This window comes from Silene latifolia, chromosome 4, assembly GCF_048544455.1.
Source record: "Silene latifolia isolate original U9 population chromosome 4, ASM4854445v1, whole genome shotgun sequence".
Lineage (NCBI taxonomy): Eukaryota > Viridiplantae > Streptophyta > Magnoliopsida > Caryophyllales > Caryophyllaceae > Silene > Silene latifolia.
The window spans coordinates 95,092,309-95,109,772 of NC_133529.1; positions in this window are offsets into that span (position 1 = coordinate 95,092,309).

Sequence of the window (17,464 nt, forward strand, 5' to 3'; positions counted from 1 at the left end):
AGAAGAAGGGATGGTAAGGAACCTATTAAGTCTTGGTTAAAACTGAAAAAGAAGCTTAATGAGAAGTTTATACCTAAAGAGTACACTCAAGACATTTTCATTAAGCTCACACAACTTAAACAAGACCAACAACCACTTGAGTCATATCTTAGAGACTTTGAACAACTTACTTTGCAATGTGAACTCAATGAGAAGCCCGAACAGAAAATTGCTAGATTTGTTGAAGGGTTAGATACTAAGATTGCTCATAGGGTTAGAATGCAACAAGTATGGTCCTTTGATGAAGCCGTTAATTTGGCTTTAAGGGTTGAGAAAATGGGTAAAGGGAAGGCTACAACCACCAAACCAACCACCAAAACCGCCACCTTTAGACCCCCAACCAGTTTCAAAATTAATGAACCACCCTCTCAAAACAAAACCACCATACTTGACAAGGGAAAAGCAGCCGAAACCTCACAAAAAAAGACCATGCCTCTCAAAAAATGTTACCAATGCCAAGGTTATGGTCACTTTGCCAAAGAATGCCCAACCAAGAGAGCCCTTAGTAGCTTTGAAGTGGTTCATTGGGGAGATGATGAGATTCTTGTGTGTGATGAGGAAATGGAGGGAACGGACCATGAAGAGGATGATGTGGTCATGCCGGATGCGGGTCTTAGCTTGGTTACTTGGAGAGTGATGCATACCCAACCCCAACCCTTGGAAATGGACCAAAGACAACAAATCTTTAGGTCTAGGTGCACCATTAAGGGAAGAGTTTGCAATCTTATCATTGATGGAGGGAGTTGTACCAATGTAGCCTCTAGTACTCTCATTGAAAAGCTATCTTTACCCACACAAGACCATCCTAGTCCTTATAAATTAAGGTGGCTTAACAAAGGGGCAGAAGTTAGAGTGGATAAGCAATGCCTTGTAACCTTCTCCATTGGCAAGAACTATTCGGATGAGGCCCTTTGTGATGTTCTACCTATGGATGCTTGTCATCTTCTTCTTGGGAGACCTTGGGAGTTTGATAGGGATTCGGTACACCATGGGAGAGACAACACTTACACCTTCAAGTTTGGCTCAAGAAAGGTCATTCTAACACCACTTCCACCCGTCCTTAAGCATACTACACCACCATCCATGCTTGAGCCTTCAAAAGAGGTATTATTGATCAATGAGGCCGAGATGCTCCAAGAGTTAAAGGGTGATGAAGATGTCTATGCTCTTATTGCAAAAGATGTGGTTTTTGGGCAGAATGTTTCACTTCCTAAGGAGGTCCAAGAGCTCCTCCAATCCTATGAAGATGTGTTCCCAAATGAGCTCCCAAGTGGCTTGCCTCCTCTTAGGGGCATTGAGCATCAAATTGATTTCATTCCGGGGGCTACATTACCAAACAAGGCTGCCTATAGAAGTGATCCTAAAGCTACTCAAGAATTACAACAACAAATTGGAGAACTTGTGAGCAAGGGCTTTGTGAGAGAGTCCCTTAGTCCGTGTGCTGTCCCGGCCCTCTTAGTGCCAAAGAAAGATGGGTCTTGGAGGATGTGTACGGATAGTAGAGCTATCAACAACATTACCATCAAGTATAGGTTTCCCATACCTAGGCTTGATGACATCTTGGATGAGCTTAGTGGAGCTCAATTGTTTTTCAAAGATTGATTTAAGGCAAGGCTATCACCAAGTAAGAATCAAAGAAGGAAGAAGAAGAAGAAGGAAGAAGAAGGAAGAAGGAAGAAGAAGGTTAACCAAGTGATGTTAGTCCAGTGGTAGCCGGGTTAAACCTTGAAGCTTGCAGAAATGCAGGAGTTGAGAGGTCCCGGGTTCGACTCCCAGCTGGGGCGATGATCACTTGGCCACTGCAGCCCCCGAAGGGGGTGGCTTACATGGTCCATGTGGTGGTGCGGGAATGCATGGGCCCGGGGGGATTCAACCCCTCGTCATCAAAAAAAAAAAAAAAAAAAAAAAAAAAAAAAAGAATCAAAGAAGGAGATGAGTGGAAAACCGCATTCAAAACAAAGCATGGGTTGTATGAGTGGCTTGTCATGCCATTTGGTCTTTCTAATGCACCAAGTACCTTCATGAGGCTCATGACCGAGGTACTTAGACCTTATTTGGGCAGATTTGTGGTTGTTTACTTTGATGATATCTTGGTTTATAGTCCTTCCAAGGAAGAGCACCTCAAGCATTTGCAAGTGTTGTTTGAAACTCTTAGGGAACACAAGTTGTATGGCAAGCTAGAGAAGTGTTCTTTTATGCAAAATGAAGTCCAATTCTTGGGCTTTATCATTTCTGACCGTGGCATATTGGTTGATCAAGAGAAGGTTAAGGCAATCAAATCATGGCCTATACCTAAGAATATCACGGATGTAAGGAGTTTTCATGGGTTGGCATCATTCTATAGGAGGTTCATCAAAGATTTTAGCACACTTATGGCTCCTATAACCGAATGTATGAAGAAAGGGGAGTTCAAATGGGGAGATAAGGCTGAATCATCCTTCAATATCATCAAAGAGAAGCTTTGTGAGTCTCCTATTCTTACTTTGCCAAATTTCAATAAGTTGTTTGAAGTTGAGTGTGATGCTAGTGGCATTGGCATTGGGGCTGTCCTTGTTCAAGAGCACAAGCCAATTGCTTACTTTAGTGAGAAATTGAGTGGTGCCAAGCTCAATTACTCAACTTATGATAAGGAGTTCTATGCTATTGTTCGAGCCTTAACCCATTGGAGTCACTACTTGAAACCACGACCATTCGTCCTACATTCTGATCATGAGGCTCTCAAATACATTAATGGTCAACACAAGCTCAATCATAGGCATGCTAAATGGGTGGAGTTCTTACAATCCTTCAACTTCTCAAGCAAGTACATAGAGGGGAAAGATAACATAGTGGCTGATGCATTGTCTAGGAGATTCATTATGTTGAGTTTCATGGAGCAAAGGGTCCTTGGGTTTGAGTACATGAAAGAATTATATGTGGAAGATCCGGATTTTAAAGGAGAATGGGAGCTCCTTCAATCTGGCCAAATCAAGCTCAAGAGCAAATACTTGGTTCAAAATGGGTTCTTATTCTTTGGAAACAAGTTGTGTGTGCCTAAGGGACCTTATAGAAACTTATTGATAAGGGAAGTTCACTCCAATGGTCTTGCCGGACACTTTGGCATTCAAAAGACCTATGACATACTCCAAGAGCAATTCTATTGGCCTAAGATGCTTGGGGATGTCCAAGATGTGATCAAGAGGTGTGCTCCTTGTCAACAATCAAAATCCTATTTCCAAACAGGCCCCTACACTCCTTTGCCGGTTCCAAATCAGCCATGGGAAGACATAAGCATGGATTTCATTGTTGCTTTACCAAGAACTCAAAGAGGGAAGGATTCAATCATGGTGGTTGTGGATAGATTCAGCAAAATGGCTCATTTCATTGCTTGCAAGAAAACCGAAGATGCAACTAGTGTGGCCGAGCTCTATTTCAAAGAAGTGGTCAAGCTACATGGTATTCCTAAGTCCATTGTCTCGGATAGGGATTCCAAGTTCATGAGTCATTTTTGGAGAACCTTATGGAAGCTACTCAAAACAAGGCTCTTGTTTAGCACCTCCCATCACCCCCAAACTGATGGGCAAACGGAAGTTACCAACAAGACCTTGGGGAGGATCCTTAGGTGCACGGTTGCAAGATCATTGAAAGATTGGGACCTCAAACTAGCTCAAGCCGAGTTTGCCTTCAACCGAGCCCCTTCCACAACCACGGGCAAGTCTCCATTTGAGGTGGTATATGGCGTGAATCCTATGATGCCTACTGATTTGGCACCCATCAAAAGAAATACCATTGATTATGATGCTAAGAAAAGGGTTGAACAAATGCTCCATGTCCATGAACAAGTCAAGAAGCAAATTGAGAAGGCTAATGAGGCTCACAAGGCCAAATCCAAGGGTGTTAAGGGAACCAAAAGCTTTGAACCCGGAGATCTTGTTTGGATACACTTGAGGAAAGAAAGATTTCCAGAAAAAAGGAAGAATAAGCTCATGCCTAGAGCTGATGGTCCATTCGAAGTACTTGAGAAGTTTGGGTCCAATGCATACAAGATAAATCTTCCCGGAGAATATGGAGTCCATGGAACTTTCAATGTTGGGGATTTAAGTCCTTATTATGAAGAGATTGAGGAGGATAAGCTCGAGGATTTGAGGGCAAATCCTTTTCAAGAAGGGGATATTGAAACAAATCGAATCGAGAAAAGCCACAATTCACCCGGTTTTGGACCTTGCACTAGATTGAGGTCTAACATGAATTCCGTCTAAGAAGTCGTGCCATTTTCCAGCATGGGATTAATCTTTGGTGAGTTTGGGACGTTTTTGTGTAGGAACTTATATCCCAAAGCTGTTCCTATCATAGAGTTTGCCAAGCTTTTAAAACCGTGCGCATTCAGGACCATGGCTGGAACAAGCTTAGTTTTTTGTGCATTATGTCGCTATCAACCTTCCTCTTTTGAACCAACAAAGCTCAAGGGACTTTATGGCTGCAGCAAGGACTCTTACACGGTTTCCTCAAGCCCCATTTCAGTCCATATAATCATAAATAAGAAGTTGAGCTACAAACAAGGAAGTTTGGACTATTAGTTTACTTTCTTTGCTTTATGTCCTTTTCATTTCAGATTTGTCATAGCCTAGGCTGCCGTTTTCTTGGTTGTTAGCTGCTATTTTTGTGACCTTTAGATGTACTTAGTAATCAAGGGTCAAGATTGTAAGCCTTGGTCTATATAAACCAAGCTAAACACTTGAGAACTTCAGATTTGAATGAACATTAATACAAGTGAAAACCTAGTTTTCTCTCTTATCATTCTTTGCTTTGTGCTAGAAGAACCTCCTTTGCTTAGTGCTAGGGGCTGAGTAAGTTCATTGCTTTGTGCTTGAACCAACTCTTAGTCTTAAACCTTGGCTTTGTGCTTGGTTTAGGTCATATCCCCATACTCAATCCTTAGCATTTGGCAATCGTTTTAGCACTCAAATTCTGTCCAAATTCGAGTTCTTAGAGTTTTATTCCAAGTCACAAGGACTAATGAACAAGAACAAATGATTCACATAACGAGTCGCAATGACTAATTTACTAGGATAAATGATTCACACAAAGTGTCACAATAACTAATGAACAAGGACAAATGATTCACACAACGAGTCACAATGAGTAATTAACAAGGATAAAGGATTCACACAAAGAGTCAGAATAATTAATGAACAAGGACAAATGATTTACACAACGAGTCACAATAAGTATTTAACTAGGACAAATGATTCACACTAAGAGTCATAATAACTAATAAACAAGGACAAATGGTCCACACAACGAGTCACAAGGACTAATGAACAAGGAAAAATGATTCACATAACGAGTCATAATGACTAATGAATAAAGACAAATGGTTCGCACAACGAGTCACAATGTGTAATTAACTAGGACAAATGATTCACACAAAGGGTCACAAAAACTAATGAACAAAGACAAATGATTCACACAACGAGTCACAATGACTAATGACCAAAGACAAATGATTCACACGAGGCGTCACAATGACTAATGAACTAGGACAAATGATTCACACAAACAGTCACACTGACTAATAAACAAGGACAAATGGTTCACACAACGAGTCACAAGGACTAATGAACAAGGACAAATGATTCACAGAACGAGTCACGATGACTAATGTACTAGGACAAACGATTCACACAAAGAGTCACGATGAATAATGAACAAGGACAAATGATTCACACAACGAGTCACAATGAGTAATTAAATAGGACAAATGATTGACACAAAGATTCACAATGACTAATGAACAAGGAAAAATGATTCACATAATGAGTCACAATGGCTAATGAACTAGGACAAATGATTACCACAACGAGTCACAATGACTAATTAATTAGGTTAAAGGATTCACACAACGAGTCACAATGACTAATGAACTAGGACAAATGATTCATACAAAGAGTCACAATGACTAATAAACAAGGACAAATGGTTCACAAAACGAGTCACAGGGACTAATAAATAAGGACAAATGATTCACACGACGAATCACAATGACTCATGAACTAGGACAAATGATTCACACAAAAAGTCACAATGACTAATAACAAGGACAAATGGTTCACACAACGAGTCACAAGGACTAATGAAAAAGGACAAATGATTCACACAACGAGTCACAATGACTAATTAACTACGATAAATGATTCATAAAACGAGTCATAAAAACTAATGAAAAAGGAAAAATGATTCACAACGAGTCACAATGTGTAATTAACTAGGACAAATGATTCACACAAAGAGTCACAATAACTAATGAACAAGGACAAATGATTCACACAACGAGTCACAATGGCTAATGAACAAGGACAAATGATTCACACAACGAGTCACAATGGCTAATGAACTAGGACAAATGATTCACACAACGAGTCACAATGACTAATGAACAAGGACAAATGGTTCACACAACGAGTCACAAGGACTAATGAACAAAAACAAATGATTCACACAACGAGTCACAATGACTAATGAACTACGACAAATGATTCACACAAAGAGTCACAACGACTAATAAGCAAGGAGAAATGGTTCACACAACGAGTCACAAGGACTAATGACCAAGGACAAATGATTCACACAAAGAGTCACAATGACTAATAAACAAGGACAAATTGTTCACACAACAAGTCACAAGGACTAATGAACAAGGACAAACGATTCACACAATGAGTCACAATGACTAATGAACTAGGACAAATGATTTACACAAAGAGTCAGAATGACTAATGAACAAGGATAAATGATTCACATAACAAGTCACAATGAGTAATTAAATAGGACATATGATTGACACAAAGAGTCACAATGACTAATGAACAAGGACAAATGATTCACACAACGAGTCACAATGACTAATGAACTAGGACAAAGGATTCACACAACGAGTCACAATGACTAATTAACTAGGACAAATGATTCACACAACGAGTCACAAGGACTAATAAACAAGGACAAATGATTCACACGACGAGTCACAATGATTAATGAATTAGGACAAATGATTCACACAAAGAGTCACAATGACTAATAAACAAGGACAAATGGTTCACACAACGAGTCACAAGGACTAATGAACAAGGACAAATGATTCACACAACGAGTCGCAATGACTAATTTACTAGGACAAATGATTCACATAAAGTGTCACAATAACTAATGAACAAGGACAAATGATTCACACAACGAGTCACAATGAGTAATTAACAAGGATAAAGGATTCACACAAAGAGTCAGAATAACTAAAAAACAAGGACAAATGATTACACAACGAGTCACAATAAGTATTTAACTAGGACAAATGATTCACACTAAGAGTCATAATAACCAATGAACAAGGACAAATGGTTCACACAACGAGTCACAAGGACTAATGAACAAGGAAAAATGATTCACATAACGAGTCATAATGACTAATGAATAAAGACAAATGGTTCGCACAACGAGTCACAATGTGTAATTAACTAGGACAAATGATTCACACAACGGGTCACAAAAACTAATGAACAAAGACAAATGATTCACACAACGAGTCACAATGACTAATGACCAAAGACAAATGATTCACACGACGCGTCACAATGACTAATGAACTAGGACAAATGATTCACACAAACAGTCACACTGACTAATAAACAAGGACAAATGGTTCACACAACGAGTCACAAGGACTAATGAACAAGGACAAATGATTCACAGAACGAGTCACGATGACTAATGTACTAGGACAAATGATTCACACAAAGAGTCACGATGAATAATGAACAAGGACAAATGATTCACACAACGAGCCACAATGAGTAATTAAATAGGACAAATGATTGACACAAAGAGTCACAATGACTAATGAACAAGGAAAAATGGTTCACATAACGAGTCACAATGACTAATGAACTAGGACAAATGATTCCCACAACGAGTCACAATGACTAATTAATTAGGTTAAAGGATTCACACAACGAGTCACAATGACTAATGAACTAGGACAAATGATTCATACAAAGAGTCACAATGACAAATAAACAAGGACAAATGGTTCACAAAACGAGTCACAGGGGCTAATAAATAAGGACAAATGATTCACACGACGAGTCACAATGACTAATGAACTAGGACAAATGATTCACACAAAGAGTCACAATGACTAATAACAAGGAGAAATGGTTCACACAACGAGTCACAAGGACTAATGAACAAGGACAAATGATTCACACAACGAGTCACAATGACTAATTAACTATGACAAATGATTCATAAAACGAGTCATAAAAACTAATGAAAAAGGACAAATGATTCACAACGAGTCACAATGTGTAATTAACTAGGACAAATGATTCACACAAAGAGTCACAATAACTAATGAACAAGGACAAATGATTCACACAACGAGTCACAATGGCTAATGAACAAGGACAAATGATTCACACAACGAATCACAATGGCTAATGAACTAGGACAAATGATTCACACAACGAGTCACAATGACTAATGAACAAGGACAAATGGTTCACACAACGAGTCACAAGGACTAATGAACAAAGACAAATGATTCATACAACGAGTCACAATGACTAATGAACTACGACAAATGATTCACACAAAGAGTCACAACGACTAATAAGCAAGGAGAAATGGTTCACACAACGAGTCACAAGGACTAATGACCAAAGACAAATGATTCACACGACGAGTCACAATGACTAATGAACTAAGACAAATGATTCACACAAAGAGTCAAAATGACTAATAAACAAGGACAAATTGTTCACACAACAAGTCACAAGGACTAATGAATAAGGACAAACGATTCACACAATGAGTCACAATGACTAATGAACTAGGACAAATGATTTACACAAAGAGTCAGAATGACTAATGAACAAGGATAAATGATTCACACAACAAGTCACAATGAGTAATTAAATAGGACATATGATTGACACAAAGAGTCACAATGACTAATGAACAAGGACAAATGATTCACACAATGAGTCACAATGACTAATGAACTAGGACAAAGGATTCACACAACGAGTCACTATGACTAATTAACTAGGACAAATGATTCACACAACGAGTCACAAGGACTAATAAACAAGGACAAATGATTCACACGACGAGTCACAATGATTAATAAATTAGGACAAATGATTCACACAAAGAGTCACAATGACTAATAAACAAGGACAAATGGTTCACACAACGAGTCACAAGGACTAATGAACAAGGACAAATGATTCACACAACGAGTCGCAATGACTAATTTACTAGGACAAATGATTCACACAAAGTGTCACAATAACTAATGAACAAGGACAAATGATTCACACAACGAGTCACAATGAGTAATTAACTAGGACAAATGATTCACACTAAGAGTCATAATAACTAATGAACAAGGACAAATGGTTCACACAACGAGTCACAAGAACTAATGAACAAGGAAAAATGATTCACATAACGAGTCATAATGACTAATGAATAAAGACAAATGGTTCGCACAACGAGTCACAATGTGTAATTAACTAGGACAAATGATTCACACAAAGGGTCACAAAAACTAATGAACAAAGACAAATGATTCACACAACGAGTCACAATGACTAATGACCAAAGACAAATGATTCACACGACGCGTCACAATGACTAATGAACTAGGACAAATGATTCACACAAACAGTCACACACCGACTAATAAACAAGGACAAATGGTTCACACAACGAGTCACAAGGACTAATGAACAAGGACAAATGATTCACAGAACGAGTCACGATGACTAATGTACTAGGACAAATGATTCACACAAAGAGTCACGATGAATAATGAACAAGGACAAATGATTCACACAACGAGCCACAATGAGTAATTAAATAGGACAAATGATTGACACAAAGTGTCACAATGACTAATGAACAAGGAAAAATGATTCACATAACGAGTCACAATGACTAATGAACTAGGACAAATGATTCCCACAACGAGTCACAATGACTAATTAATTAGGTTAAAGGATTCACACAACGAGTCACAATGACTAATGAACTAGGACAAATGATTCATACAAAGAGTCACAATGACTAATAAACAAGGACAAGTGGTTCACAAAACGAGTCACAGGGGCAAATAAATAAGGACAAATGATTCATACGACGAGTCACAATGACTAATGAACTAGGACAAATGATTCACACAAAGAGTCACAATGACTAATAACAAGGAGAAATGGTTCACACAACGAGTCACAAGGACTAATGAACAAGGACAAATGATTCACACAACGAGTCACAATGACTAATTAACTACGACAAATGATTCATAAAACGAGTCATAAAAACTAATGAAAAAGGACAAATGATTCACAACGAGTCACAATGTGTAATTAACTAGGACAAATGATTCACACAAAGAGTCACAATAACTAATGAACAAGGACAAATGATTCACACAACGGGTCACAATGGCTAATGAACAAGGACAAATGATTCACACAACGAATCACAATGGCTAATGAACTAGGACAAATGATTCACACAACGAGTCACAATGACTAATGAACAAGGACAAATGGTTCACACAACGAGTCACAAGGACTAATGAACAACGACAAATGATTCATACAACGAGTCACAATGACTAATGAACTACGACAAATGATTCACACAAAGAGTCACAACGACTAATAAGCAAGGAGAAATGGTTCACACAACGAGTCACAAGGACTAATGACCAAAGACAAATGATTCACACGACGAGTCACAATGACTAATGAACTAAGACAAATGATTCACACAAAGAGTCACAATGACTAATAAACAAGGACAAATTGTTCACACAACAAGTCACAAGGACTAATGAACAAGGACAAACGATTCACACAATGAGTCACAATGACTAATGAACTAGGACAAATGATTTACACAAAGAGTCAGAATGACTAATGAACAAGGATAAATGATTCACACAACAAGTTACAATGAGTAATTAAATAGGACATATGATTGACACAAAGAGTCACAATGACTAATGAACAAGGACAAATGATTCACACAACGAGTCACAATGACTAATGAACTAGGACAAAGGATTCACACAACGAGTCACTATGACTAATTAACTAGGACAAATGATTCACACAACGAGTCACAAGGACTAATAAACAAGGACAAATGATTCACACGACGAGTCACAATGATTAATGAATTAGGACAAATGATTCACACAAAGAGTCACAATGACTAATAAACAAGGACAAATGGTTCACACAACGAGTCACAATAACTAATGAACAAGGACAAATGATTCACACAACGAGTCACAATGGCTAATGAACAAGGACAAATGATTCACACAACGAATCACAATGGCTAATGAACTAGGACAAATGATTCACACAACGAGTCACAATGACTAATGAACAAGGACAAATGGTTCACACAACGAGTCACAAGGACTAATGAACAAAGACAAATGATTCATACAACGAGTCACAATGACTAATGAACTACGACAAATGATTCACACAAAGAGTCACAACGACTAATAAGCAAGGAGAAATGGTTCACACAACGAGTCACAAGGACTAATGACCAAAGACAAATGATTCACACGACGAGTCACAATGACTAATGAACTAAGACAAATGATTCACACAAAGAGTCAAAATGACTAATAATCAAGGACAAATTGTTCACACAACAAGTCACAAGGACTAATGAATAAGGACAAACGATTCACACAATGAGTCACAATGACTAATGAACTAGGACAAATGATTTACACAAAGAGTCAGAATGACTAATGAACAAGGATAAATGATTCACACAACAAGTCACAATGAGTAATTAAATAGGACATATGATTGACACAAAGAGTCACAATGACTAATGAACAAGGACAAATGATTCACACAATGAGTCACAATGACTAATGAACTAGGACAAAGGATTCACACAACGAGTCACTATGACTAATTAACTAGGACAAATGATTCACACAACGAGTCACAAGGACTAATAAACAAGGACAAATGATTCACACGACGAGTCACAATGATTAATAAATTAGGACAAATGATTCACACAAAGAGTCACAATGACTAATAAACAAGGACAAATGGTTCACACAACGAGTCACAAGGACTAATGAACAAGGACAAATGATTCACACAACGAGTCGCAATGACTAATTTACTAGGACAAATGATTCACACAAAGTGTCACAATAACTAATGAACAAGGACAAATGATTCACACAACGAGTCACAATGAGTAATTAACTAGGACAAATGATTCACACTAAGAGTCATAATAACTAATGAACAAGGACAAATGGTTCACACAACGAGTCACAAGAACTAATGAACAAGGAAAAATGATTCACATAACGAGTCATAATGACTAATGAATAAAGACAAATGGTTCGCACAACGAGTCACAATGTGTAATTAACTAGGACAAATGATTCACACAAAGGGTCACAAAAACTAATGAACAAAGACAAATGATTCACACAACGAGTCACAATGACTAATGACCAAAGACAAATGATTCACACGACGCGTCACAATGACTAATGAACTAGGACAAATGATTCACACAAAAACAGTCACACCGACTAATAAACAAGGACAAATGGTTCACACAACGAGTCACAAGGACTAATGAACAAGGACAAGATGATTCACGTAACGAGTCACGATGACTAATGTACTAGGACAAATGATTCACACAAAGAGTCACGATGAATAATGAACAAGGACAAATGATTCACACAACGAGCCACAATGAGTAATTAAATAGGACAAATGATTGACACAAAGAGTCACAATGACTAATGAACAAGGAAAAATAATTCACATAACGAGTCACAATGACTAATGAACTAGGACAAATGATTCCCACAACGAGTCACAATGACTAATTAATTAGGTTAAAGGATTCACACAACGAGTCACAATGACTAATGAACTAGGACAAATGATTCATACAAAGAGTCACAATGACTAATAAACAAGGACAAGTGGTTCACAAAACGAGTCACAGGGGCTAATAAATAAGGACAAATGATTCACACGACGAGTCACAATGACTAATGAACTAGGACAAATGATTCACACAAAGAGTCACAATGACTAATAACAAGGAGAAATGGTTCACACAACGAGTCACAAGGACTAATGAACAAGGACAAATGATTCACACAACGAGTCACAATGACTAATTAACTACGACAAATGATTCATAAAACGAGTCATAAAAACTAATGAAAAAGGACAAATGATTCACAACGAGTCACAATGTGTAATTAACTAGGACAAATGATTCACACAAAGAGTCACAATAACTAATGAACAAGGACAAATGATTCACACAACGGGTCACAATGGCTAATGAACAAGGACAAATGATTCACACAACGAATCACAATGGCTAATGAACTAGGACAAATGATTCACACAACGAGTCACAATGACTAATGAATAAGGACAAATGGTTCACACAACGAGTCACAAGGACTAATGAACAAAGACAAATGATTCATACAACGAGTCACAATGACTAATGAACTACGACAAATGATTCACACAAAGAGTCACAACGACTAATAAGCAAGGAGAAATGGTTCACACAACGAGTCACAAGGACTAATGACCAAAGACAAATGATTCACACGACGAGTCACAATGACTAATGAACTAAGACAAATGATTCACACAAAGAGTCACAATGACTAATAAACAAGGACAAATTGTTCACACAACAAGTCACAAGGACTAATGAACAAGGACAAACGATTCACACAATGAGTCACAATGACTAATGAACTAGGACAAATGATTTACACAAAGAGTCAGAATGACTAATGAACAAGGATAAATGATTCACACAACAAGTCACAATGAGTAATTAAATAGGACATATGATTGACACAAAGAGTCACAATGACTAATGAACAAGGACAAATGATTCACACAACGAGTCACAATGACTAATGAACTAGGACAAAGGATTCACACAACGAGTCACTATGACTAATTAACTAGGACAAATGATTCACACAACGAGTCACAAGGACTAATAAACAAGGACAAATGATTCACACGACGAGTCACAATGATTAATGAATTAGGACAAATGATTCACACAAAGAGTCACAATGACTAATTAACAAGGACAAATGGTTCACACAACGAGTCACAAGGACTAATGAACAAGGACAAATGATTCACACAACGAGTCGCAATGACTAATTTACTAGGACAAATGATTCACACAAAGTGTCACAATAACTAATGAACCCTGACAAATGATTCACACAACGAGTCACAATGAGTAATTAACTAGGACAAATGATTCACACTAAGAGTCATAATAACTAATGAACAAGGACAAATGGTTCACACAACGAGTCACAAGAAATAATGAACAAGGAAAAATGATTCACATAACGAGTCATAATGACTAATGAATAAAGACAAATGGTTCGCACAACGAGTCACAATGTGTAATTAACTAGGACAAATGATTCACACAAAGGGTCACAAAAACTAATGAACAAAGACAAATGATTCACACAACGAGTCACAATGACTAATGACCAAAGACAAATGATTCACACGACGCGTCACAATGACAAATGAACTAGGACAAATGATTCACACAAACAGTCCTACACCGACTAATAAACAAGGACAAATGGTTCACACAACGAGTCACAAGGACTAATGAACAAGGACAAATGATTCACAGAACGAGTCACGATGACTAATGTACTAGGACAAATGATTCACACAAAGAGTCACGATGAATAATGAACAAGGACAAATGATTCACACAACGAGCCACAATGAGTAATTAAATAGGACAAATGATTGACACAAAGAGTAACAATGACTAATGAACAAGGAAAAATGATTCACATAACGAGTCACAATGACTAATGAACTAGGACAAATGATTCCCACAACGAGTCACAATGACTAATTAATTAGGTTAAAGGATTTACACAACGAGTCACAATGACTAATGAACTAGGACAAATGATTCATACAAAGAGTCACAATGACTAATAAACAAGGACACATGGTTCACAAAACGAGTCACAGGGACTAATAAATAAGGACAAATGATTCACACGACGAGTCACAATGACTAATGAACTAGGACAAATGATTCACACAAAGAGTCACAATGACTAATAACAAGGACAAATGGTTCACACAACGAGTCACAAGGACTAATGAACAAGGACAAATGATTCACGCAACGAGTCACAATGACTAATTAACTACGACAAATGATTCATAAAACGAGTCATAAAAACTAATGAAAAAGGACAAATGATTCACAACGAGTCACAATGTGTAATTAACTAGGACAAATGATTCACACAAAGAGTCACAATAACTAATGAACAAGGACAAATGATTCACACAACGAGTCACAATGGCTAATGAACAAGGACAAATGATTAACACAACGAGTCACAATGACTAATGAACTAGGACAAATGATTCACACAAAGAGTCACAACGACTAATAAGCAAGGAGAAACGGTTCACTAACGAGTCACAAGGTCTAATGACCAAAGACAAATGATTCACACGACGATTCACAATGACTAATGAACTAGGACAAATGATTCGAACAAACAGTCACAATGACTAATAAACAAGGACAAATGGTTCACACAACGAGTCACAACGACTAATGAACAAGGACAAATGATTCACAGAACGAGTCACGATGACTAATGTACTAGGACAAATGATTCACACAAAAAGTCACAATGACTAATGAACAAGGACAAATGATTCACACAACAAGTCACAATGAGTTATTAACTAGGATAAATGATTCACACAAAGACTCACAATAACTGAGCTAGAAAAAATGATTCACACAACGAGTCACAATGAGTAATTAACTAGGACAAATAATTCACACAAAGAGTCGCAATAACTAATGAACAAGAACAAATGGTTCACACAACGAGTCACAAGGACTAATGGACAAGGACAAATGATTCAAACAACGAGTCATAATGACTAATGAATAAAGACAAATGGTTCACACAACGAGTCACAATGTGTAATTAACTAGGACAAAATGATTCACACAAAGAGTCACAATAACTAATGACCAAGGACAAATGATTCATACAACGAGTCACAATGGCTAATGAACTAGGACAAATGATTCACACAACGAGTCACAATGACTAATGAACAAGGACAAATTGGTCACACAACGAGTCACAAGGACTAATGAGCAAGGAGAAACGGTTCACACAACGAGTCACAAGGTCTAATGACCAAAGACAAATGATTCACACGACGATTCACAATGACTAATGAACTAGGACAAATGATTCACACAAACAGTCACAATGACTAATAAACAAGGACAAATGGTTCACACAACGAGTCACAAGGACTAATGAACAAGGACAAATGATTCACAGAACGAGTCACGATGACTAATGTACTAGGACAAATGATTCACACAAAAAGTCACAATGACTAATGAACAAGGACAAATGATTCACACAACGAGTCACAATGAGTTATTAACTAGGATAAATGATTCACACAAAGACTCACAATAATCGAGCTAGAAAAAATGATTCACACAACGAGTCACAATGAGTAATTAACTAGGACAAATAATTCACACAAAGAGTCGCAATAACTAATGAACAAGAACAAATGGTTCACACAACGAGTCACAAGGACTAATGAACAAGGACAAATGATTCAAACAACGAGTCATAATGACTAATGAATAAAGACAAATGGTTCACACAACGAGTCACAATGTGTAATTAACTAGAACAAAATGATTCACACAAAGAGTCACAATAACTAATGACCAAGGACAAATGATTCATACAACGAGTCACAATGGCTAATGAACTAGGACAAATGATTCACACAACGAGTCACAATGACTAATGAACAAGGACAAATTGGTCACACAACGAGTCACAAGGACTAATGAACAAGGACAAATGATTCACACAACGAGTCACAATGACTAATGAACAACTACAAATGATTCACACAAAAAGTCAAAACGACTAATAAGGAAGGAGAAATGGTTCACACAACGAGTCACAAGGACTAATGACCAAAGACAAATGATTCACACGACGAGTCACTATGAGTAATTAACTAGGACAAATGATTCACACAAAGAGTCGCAATAACTAATGAACAAGGACAAATGGTTCACACAACGAGTCACAAGGACTAATGAACAAGGACAAATGATTCACACAACGAGTCATAATGACTTAATGAACAAGGACAAATGATTCACACAACGAGTCACAATGACTAATGAACAAGGACAAATGATTCACAGAACGAGTCACGATGACTAATGTACTAGGACAAAT